Source organism: Salvelinus fontinalis, chromosome 9 (genome assembly GCF_029448725.1).
Source record: "Salvelinus fontinalis isolate EN_2023a chromosome 9, ASM2944872v1, whole genome shotgun sequence".
In the NCBI taxonomy this organism is placed as follows: Eukaryota; Metazoa; Chordata; class Actinopteri; order Salmoniformes; family Salmonidae; genus Salvelinus; species Salvelinus fontinalis.
This window is the reverse complement of record NC_074673.1, coordinates 43,335,566-43,345,880: the sequence shown is the minus strand read 5'-3', so window position 1 is coordinate 43,345,880 and position 10,315 is coordinate 43,335,566.

The following is a 10,315-nucleotide window of genomic DNA, read 5'->3' as shown; positions in this document are numbered from 1 at the left end:
GAGACAGCTTCTTCCCCCAAGCAATAAGACTGCTATATAGTCAATTAATGGTATTCAAACTATCTGCACTGACTAGACTATATATACACAAACCATATACAGTACACACTCACTCACACACACTACATTGACAATCCCACACACATGTACGTACAGGTACATACGCACACACACACAACACAAACACACATTACACACACATGCACTCGCGCTCTCACAATCACACTCACACTCACTTTTACACTCATAATTTGTTGCTGCTGCTTTTACTCATTATTATCTTTCCTGAAGCCTAGTAACTTTATCCTGCCTGGCACCGGTACTCCTTGTATATAGCTCCATTCTTGTGTTACTATTTTATTTTTAAACTCTACATTGTTGGGAAGGGCTCGTAAGTAGGCAGTTCACGGTAAAGTCTACACCAGTATTCGGAGCATGTGACAAATAAAATGTTATTTTAATTTGAGATATGTGCATCACATTGCTCTCTCTCTCGTTGGGCCTGCCCTGCAACCTCATTGGATAACGCTCTCATTAGGCCTCTTGCTAGCTGTCACTCAAATGCTAGAGGCTAAAGCTCATTGTATAAAACTAAAATTGCTAGGGGGCTGGCCCACATAGGGGGAAATGTAGGGAAAATGGCAAAACACAGCTTCAAGAAAACAGTTGCTTTCAAACTAGGGATTTTGTTGCTAATTGAGGTAAGACAGTAATTCTGCTCATAGATTATGCATGTATGAACAACACATCTCTTATTCACCAAAGTGCCGGAGCATGTCTTTAACGAGTCAGAATAAATGTGGCAAAAACAAATGTAGACATTAATAAAGGTATTTCTATAGATTGCAAAATGTTTTTACAATGGTGTGGGAGTGCCAAGATAGAGGTGCATTGGCTTCAACGGAGGTTCCCCCTGTCAGTTATCTAGTGTATAAATACAGTTGAAGTCAGAAGTTTACATACGCTTAGGTTGGGGTCATTAAAACTCGTTTTTCAACCACTTCACAAATTTCTTGTTAACAAACTATAGTTTTGGCAAGTCGGTTGTGCATGACACAAGTAATTTTTCCAACAATTGTTTACAGACAGATTATTTCACTTATAATTCACTGTATCACAATTCCAGTGGGTCAGAAGTTTACATACACTAAGTTGACTGTGCCTTTAAACATCTTGGAAAATTCCAGAAAATGTTGTCATGGCTGTAGAAGCTTCTGATAGTGTAATTGACATAATTTGAGTCAATTGGAGGTGTACCTGTGGATGTATTTCAAGGCCTACCTTCAAACTCAGTGCCTCTTTGCTTGACATCATGGGAAAATCTAAAGAAATCAGCCAAGACCTCAGACAAAAGATTGTTGACCTCCACAAGTCTGGTTCATCCTTGGGAGCAATTTCCAAACGCCTGAAGGTACCACGTTCATCTGTACAAACAATAGTAAGCAAGTATAAACACCATGGGACCACGCAGCCGTCATACTGCTCAGGAAGGAGACACGTTCTGTCTCCTAGAGATGAATGTACTTTGGTGCGAAAAGTTCAAATAAATTCCAGAACAACAGCAAAGGACTTTGTGAAGATGCTGGAGGAAATAGGTACAAAAGTATCTATATCCACAGTAAAACGAGTCCTATATCGTCCTAACCTGAAAGGCCGCTCAGTAAGGAAGAAGCCATTGCAACAAAACCGCAATAAAAAAGCCAAATTATGGTTTGCAACTGCACATGGGGACAAAGATTGTACTTTTTGAGAAATATCCTCTGGTCTGATGAAACAAAAATAGAACTGTTTGGCCATAATGACCATTGTTATGTTTGGAGGAAAAAGGGGGAGACTTGTAAGCTGAAGAACACCATCCCAACCGGGAAGCACGGGATTGGCAGCATCATGTTGTGGGGGTGCTTTGCTGCAGGAGGGACTGGTGCACTTCACAAAATAGATGGCATCATGAGGAAGTAAAATGATGAGGATATATTGAAGCAACATCTCAAGACATCTATTTTCTGCAGTTGCTCTTCACCAACTTCATCCTGCAGCCATTGCCTGTATAGTGGGAGGCTCTAGTGTCATCCAATCAAAGGGTGTTTTTGTTTAACCCATGCGAATGTGACCAAAGACATGACTGAAACACGAACCATCTTCATGGATAGCCTATATACAAACTCATGTGATATTTTACTCTCTCTTGCGATAATTGATTGTACAATGAACACATATGATTTCAGTTTGTGAGTGTGATATGGGGGTTGGAGCCATGTTTATTTCGACGTTATAAAGAAAAACTTTCTTATGTTGATCTGGGCCTTGCTGTTTGCAAGCCACAGTGTCTGACTTTCGGCAGTTTGCAGATGCACCTCCCCGACTTCACTCTTCAACCTTAGTCTACAGTCGGCTGCTTTCGCCTTACCACTCAAACGCGCCCAGTGACAAGTCAATACTTGCCTGAATATGACCTCGTTTTGAGGGATTATTTTGTTTGAAGGAACTATTAGGGGACTCAGTTTATGCAATTATATCACTTCCAATGAACTCTCAGTGCCTTACAAAATGTACCCCCTCCCAAAAAAAGAACATTGGGTGATGAGTCGTTGGGTAACACATTGAGATGGAAAGAGGTCTTGGCTTTTGAAATAGCAAGGCATCTAGCTCTGTAATCATCCTTGTAGGTTACTCATAATCCTACACAAAGGTGAAGACTGAGTGTACTGTATTCATCAAAAGCTGTTAAAATTGTGTGCGTGTGCGTACCCAGAGTTATTGAAGGTTCTGCCCTCAGGGTTTGGAGAGGGCAGAGAAACATCTCTGTATTTATCAAGGAATTGGACCACATAGCTCCATCTGATGCCAAGCATGCACTGCCGACATTGTTAAACAGTTTATGGTCAACACCTGAAACATCATGCATGTCACCAGAAGAAAAAAAATAGTTGTTGCTGTGGTCTTGATTAGGGAAACCATAAGAACGATTAACTTGAAGGGAATCAGTAACCTACACAGGTTTTTGGGGTTTACTAGGCCTACAAACTATTGCCAATACACACACTTGTTATTGTGAAAACTGTCCTCAACCTGGACTCCGGGGTAGACGTAACATAGTAAATCTAAATCCGGGACACTCCATTTAGTATGATATGGTATGTATTCATGTGTGGATGTGCATCATCCATTTCGTATGATATGTTACAAATTGCAATTTGTACAATGTTACCACAACGTCATAAAATGTGCTATTTTAGTTGAAAAGGAAATTACAGAAATTGTATCTAAGGTATTTTCTATGATTTTTTGGGTAATTTTTTTCTTTACAATTTGGAAGTTTTCTTAATTATATGTATTCATCATTGTCATATATATATATATATATATATATATATACACGTCTTGATGATACTCAGAAACATGTTTTTACCACATCAAAATCTTTATATTTGACATTATTTTAGGGATTAAGAACAAGCATATAAGGTTCACATATGGGAGAAATCATCAAAAAGAATTGAATATACTGTTTCCTAAAAAACATGTACCCTGATGGTAATGACTTAGCATTGTGGTAATGACAGTGTCATGGAAAGAACATTTCACATAAAGCATTTTAATGTCACAGTTGTACATGTGTCACGATCGTGTGGCGGATTGATGGACCAAAACGCAGCATTTGGAAAGTAAGCCATCTTCTTTTATTTTAAAAGATGACGAAAAATAAACACGAAACACTTAATACAAACTAACAAAACAACAAACGATCGTGAAGCTAATAAACGTCGTGCACATACAACAGGCTACAAACGTTCTGACATAGACAATTACTCACAACCAATGAGAGCCTATGGCTACCCTAAATAAGGCTCCCAATCAGAGACAACCGAAATCAGCTGTCTCTAATTGGGAACTCATTCCGGTAACCATAGACTCTCCTAGACAACTAAACATACATAGACAACACTAGACACATGTACTCCACACAAACCCATATACTATACCCAACAACCCCTTTACCATAAAAACACCCAAAACCAACAAAACACAAACATTCCCCATGTCACACCCTGACCTAACTAAAATAATAAAGAAAACAAAGAATACTAAGGCCAGGGCGTGACATAACCCCCCCCTTAAGGTGCGAACTCCGGGCGCACCATTACACAGTCTAGGGGAGGGTCTGGGTGGGCTTCCATCCACGGTGGCGGCTCCGGCTCTGGTTGTGGTCCCCACGTCACCACAGTCCCTAACCACCTCCTAGGCTTCCTCCAAATGACCCCCCTCCACATTAACCCCATTGCATTAAGGGGCAGCTCCGGACTGAGGAATGGCAGCTCCGGACTAAGGGCCAGTACCAGGGTAAGGGGCAGTACCAGGGTCAGGGGCAGTACCAGGGTCAGGGGCAGCACCAGGGTAAGGGGCAGCACCAGGGTAAGGGGCAGCACCAGGGTAAGGGGCAGCTCCGGACTGAGGAATGGCAGCTCCGGACTGAGGAATGGCAGCTCCGGACTGAGGGACTGCAGCTCCGGACTGAGGGACTGCAGCTCCGGACTGAGGGACTGCAGCTCCGGACTGAGGGACTGCAGCTCCGGACTGAGGGACTGCAGCTCCGGACTGAGGGACGGCCCATGGCTGGCTGACGGATCTGGCTGCTCATGGCTGGCTGACGGATCTGGCTGCTCATGGCTGGCTGACGGATCTGGCTGCTCATGGCTGGCTGACGGATCTGGCTGCTCATGGCTGGCTGACGGATCTGGCTGCTCATGGCTGGCTGACGGATCTGGCTGCTCATGGCTGGCTGACGGATCTGGCTGCTCATGGCTGGCTGACGGATCTGGCTGCTCATGGCTGGCTGACGGATCTGGCTGCTCATGGCTGGCTGACGGATCTGGCTGCTCATGGCTGGCTGACGGATCTGGCTGCTCATGGCTGGCTGACGGATCTGGCTGCTCATGGCTAGCTGACGGATCTGGCTGCTCATGGCTGGCTGACGGATCTGGCTGCTCATGGCTGGCTGACGGATCTGGCTGCTCATGGCTGGCTGACGGATCTGGCTGCTCATGGCTGGCTGACGGATCTGGCTGCTCATGGCTGGCTGACGGATCTGGCTGCTCATGGCTGGCTGACGGATCTGGCTGCTCATGGCTGGCTGACGGATCTGGCTGCTCATGGCTAGCTGACGGATCTGGCTGCTCATGGCTGGCTGACGGATCTGGCTGCTCATGGCTGGCTGACGGATCTGGCTGCTCATGGCTGGCTGACGGATCTGGCTGCTCATGGCTGGCTGACGGATCTGGCTGCTCATGGCTGGCTGACGGATCTGGCTGCTCCTGTCTGGTTGGCGGCTCTGGCAGATCCTGTCTGGTTGGCGGCTCTGGCAGATCCTGTCTGGTTGGCGGCTCTGGCAGATCCTGTCTGGTTGGCGGCTCTGGCAGATCCTGTCTGGTTGGCGGCTCTAGCGGCTCCTGTCTGGCTGGCGGCTCTAGCGGCTCCTGTCTGGCTGGCGGCTCTAGCGGCTCCTGTCTGGCTGGCGGCTCAGTGGGCTCATGGCAGACGGGCGGCTTTGCAGGCTCATGGCAGACGGGCGGCTTTGCAGGCTCATGGCAGACGGATGGCTCAGATGGCGCTGGGGAGACGGATGGCTCAGATGGCGCTTGGCAGACGGGCAGTTCAGTCATCGCTGTGCAGACGGCAGACTCCTGCCGGCTGAGGCGCACTGTAGGCCTGGTGCGTGGTGCCGGGACTGGTGGCACCGGGCTGGGGACACGCATCTCAGGGCTAGTGCGGGGAGCAGCAACAGGACGCACAGGACTCTGGGGACACACAGGAGGCTTGGTGCGTGGTTTAGACACTGGTGGTAAAGGGCTGGAGACACGCACCATATAGCTAGTGCGTGGAGGAGGCACTGGTGGTACTGGGTTGGGGCGGGGAGGTGGCGCCGGAAATACCGGACCGTGCAGGCGTACTGGCTCCCTTGAACGCCGAGCCTGCCCAACCTTACCTGGTTGTATGCTCCCCGTCGCCTGACCAGTGCGGGGAGGTGGAATAACCCGCACCGGCCTATGTAGGCGAACCGGGGACACCATGCGTAAGGCTGGTGCCATGTACGCCGGCCCGAGGAGACGCACTGGTGACCAGATGCGTTGGGCCGGCTTCATGACATACGGCTCAACGCTCAGTCTAGCCCGATACGTGGAGCTGAAATGTACCGAACCGGGCTATGCACGCGTACAGGAGACACCGTGCGCTCTACTGCGTAACACGGTGTCTGCCCGTACTCTCGCTCTCCACGGTAAGTACAGGGAGTAGGCGCAGGTTTCCTACCTGACTTCGCCACACTCCCTTTAAGGCCCCCCCCCAAGAAATTTTTGGGTTGTACTCACGGGTTTCCAGCCTTGTCTCCGTGCTGCCTCCTCATATCGCCTCCTCTCGGCTTTAGCTGCCTCCAGCTCTTCACGAGGAAGGCGATATTCTCCCGGTTGAGCCCACGGCCCCTTACCATCCAGTATCTCCTCCCATGTCCATGAATCCTGTGTAGGTAGGTCCTGTTGCCGCTTTCCATGCCGCTTGGTCCTATAATGGTGAGTAATTCTGTCACGATCGTGTGGCGGATTGATGGACCAAAACGCAGCATTTGGAAAGTAAGCCATCTTCTTTTATTTTAAAAGATGACGAAAAATAAACACGAAACACTTAATACAAACTAACAAAACAACAAACGATCGTGACGCTAATAAACGTTGTGCACATACAACAGGCTACAAACGTTCTGACATAGACAATTACTCACAACCAATGAGAGCCTATGGCTACCCTAAATAAGGCTCCCAATCAGAGACAACCGAAATCAGCTGTCTCTAATTGGGAACTCATTCCGGTAACCATAGACTCTCCTAGACAACTAAACATACATAGACAACACTAGACACATGTACTCCACACAAACCCATATACTATACCCAACAACCCCTTTACCATAAAAACACCCAAAACCAACAAAACACAAACATTCCCCATGTCACACCCTGACCTAACTAAAATAATAAAGAAAACAAAGAATACTAAGGCCAGGGCGTGACAACATGTTTATTTTTTGTACTGACGTCTGATATTGAAGACATGCTTCCCAAGTTTTCTTCTTCAAATTGGATGTGAAGTCTTCCAGTAGAGTTTGAAGGCTCTACTGGAGCCTTAGAGTAGAGTACACCTTCTCCTTTACAGTCAAATGGAGAGTAAACTTCTATTTTGTTCTATCTTTTTTGTTTTTTTCTCTCTCTCTTCTTCCTTACCTTTCCACTCAAACCACCATGTTTGTTGTCCACCATTAAAAGAGGAAGTCTGGAGCTCTTTCTCTTTGTAAAGAGAGCACTCTCGATACATGCACTCTTTGGCCATCTAATCGCAACACAAAGACCCAACCAATTCTTCAATGTTGCTGCTTTTAACCACTCTGTGATACAGCAACTTGTCTGCCACGAACTGAAGGTTGGCATGTGTCTAACACTGTCTCCCTGCCTTTCACTGATGGATTGACAATTCAAAAGGGACTTATTTTGGTGAACTCTGTGTATGACCGCTTGACCTCTGGTAATTCTATCTTGAACTTCTGATGGAGTTTTGCCAGTGTGTTGTTCATGTATCGCTTCTGCATTTTATTCTTGTTGTCTTGTCAATGTTTCCCTTTTTCCTGTTGATGCTCAACTGTTACCATCACGTTTTGAGTACCGCAGACAGGTTGGCCGTTTGTTGTTTGCCCGCATTGTCTTCGCAGAGAATCCAAATTCTCTTTGCCATTTTCACCATGCAATACTTTTTCAGTATTTTCCCAGCCAAAACCTTGGATATCACTGGTGGGTCTTTTGCACTCGGTTGCTTCTGGTATTTCTCTCTCAGCTCTGAGATGATGGTCTTATGTAATTCTTCTCAGACTCTGTGGCTTTGACCGCATTTGTTGTTTTGTTTTTGTTCTGGAGAAATCCAAAATTCTGATCTTCTCTGACAATCTATCATATCTTTAAAAAAATAATTTCCCTCTGTATTCTTTTCGCGGCCTTCAACTTCATATTGGCCATACATAGATCCTTGTAGACTTGGATCTGTTTTTTTGCACCTTTCTACAGCCTCTCTGTCTTGGGGTTTCTGAGTTTGAATAGGAGGGGGAATCCGGTGCCATTTGAGGGGCAGGTAGGTCATCATTCTGTAGCTGTAAGACTTCCTGTGAGTGTGGTGGTGTGTTCCTTGACAGGTATGACTCCATAACCACTCTTCTCTGGATAGTTGATCTTCTGTTTCTTTGGTTAATTTTCCATTGCCTCCTTTTTCTCCCCGTTTTTCTCACTGGGAAAGTTGTGAGATTGGTTTCAGTTCACCACTTTCTTGTCTCTTGATTTGTCTTTCTTTGTGTTTCTTAAGATACTCATAGGGCGGCACATAATTGGCTCAGTGTCGTCCGGGTTTGAGTTTTGCCGGGTTAGGCCGTCATTGTAAATAAGAATTTGTTCTTAACTGACTTGTCTAGTTAAACAAAGGTTAAATAAATAAATACAAATAAATAATATTGGTATCTTATAGGATCTTGTTTGACTTTGTTTATGTGTCCTTGTCCTATCCTTGGTTGAATTTGGGGGTATCTTATAGAAGAATAAATGAATAAATAAAGACAGTAATAACCATAGTAAGTCACATAAATGGAGATCAAATCACTCAATAATCCTAACATAATACAAAATGTCGTGGTCTTCTTTAGCAAATAAGTGTTCAATTTCAACTTAATCATGATCATACAGTATATGTAATTTGTGTGTCTTTTCAGGTCTTAAAGTAAGTACAAATGAATTGACTAATACATTTTGTCATTACCACCACATTCTGCACTTACCATCACAGTTCATTATGTGGTGGAAATTAAATTTTTACATTATTTTGTCATAAATAGGAATTCTATTATTTTAAATCCAGTTGAACAGATACAGTATCATACAATGTATCCTAAATTCACATATTCAAAACAATTTTAAAAAAATCGAACATAATGTGACGACATAGCCTATTTGGTAATGACGTACAATAAAAAATATTATCTTCTCGAGACATTTCACTTTATTTTTGTATAATTTCCCGGCTTCTTTTGTATAATCTCCCTCCATGGCATCTATGTGCTCCATTGTCACTATTCATATCCATGGTAACCAAGTACACAAACGTAATTTTTCAACATTTTATTTTATTATCATGTAATTTGCTTGTCGTGGTGGTAATGATACTTAGTGACGACTGTATTTTGTGTAAAAAAGGTAACAAATGGCTTGTGCACATCTAATATGTATATAGTTTCCATTTATTTGACTCTTTTTTTAACAGGTGCATTCAATATTTTTTTATTATGAAGATTTGCAAGTGTAATACATAGCAGAATGTAAAAAGTCTGGGTGTGAGACGGGACAAAAACAGCGCAAAACTGTGAAATCCAGACAGGAAATGCTTTATAAAATAAAAAAACATTGAAAGCTGAAAAAAAGTTTAAGGTTATTTTAGTCTCTACTTAATGGATGTGAAATAAGAAAATGTAATTTTTTTTTTTTTTTTACAAATCTAACCCTTAAATGTTGTGCACAAAATACATTTTCAACATGTTCGGACAAACTCCCAGTTTTTTGGCACGTTATGCCACGTTCAAGAGCTAGTTGGAACAAGGGAACTCTGACATTTCCGACTTGCTCGGTTGTAGTTATACACGTGCTGCGTTCAATCAGTTAAAATGTCGGATATGTCAGAGTTTCCTAGTTCCGACTAGCACATGAACGCAGCATTCCATGCGGCTATCTAGGCAGCGTATCATACACGCAGTCTAATTAGCGATTTAATGTTATTTTCTAATCATCATTGCAAACATTGGCTAAGCAAGAGACAGACACAAGCAGTCAAATTAGTAGTGTTAGTTTTCAGCGACGATATGGCAGCAACTACAAATATTAGCTTACATCACCCAAAACCCAGTTTGATTTTGCTCCAATGCAATGTGTAGCGACTACATTCTGCTTGTGCAACTGCAATATACGTTATAACATACATATGTCATTGAATGTTCGTTCAAATCGCCACAGGGTTTTTATTTCAGCTGAGACCGAGACATAGGCGACATCATCATGGTTCGGAAAAAGGTGATAAACACGAAGAGGAGTGTGTGAGCAGCAGCTAAGTAAATAACATGCGCATAACGTTATCCGGATCCGTAGCTTTGAGAGAGGTTTCCGGGGGCGGGGGTGAAAACTCTTTATTCGTTTATTTTAACATACATTTATATTTTAGTATTTTAGCAGACACTCTTATCCAG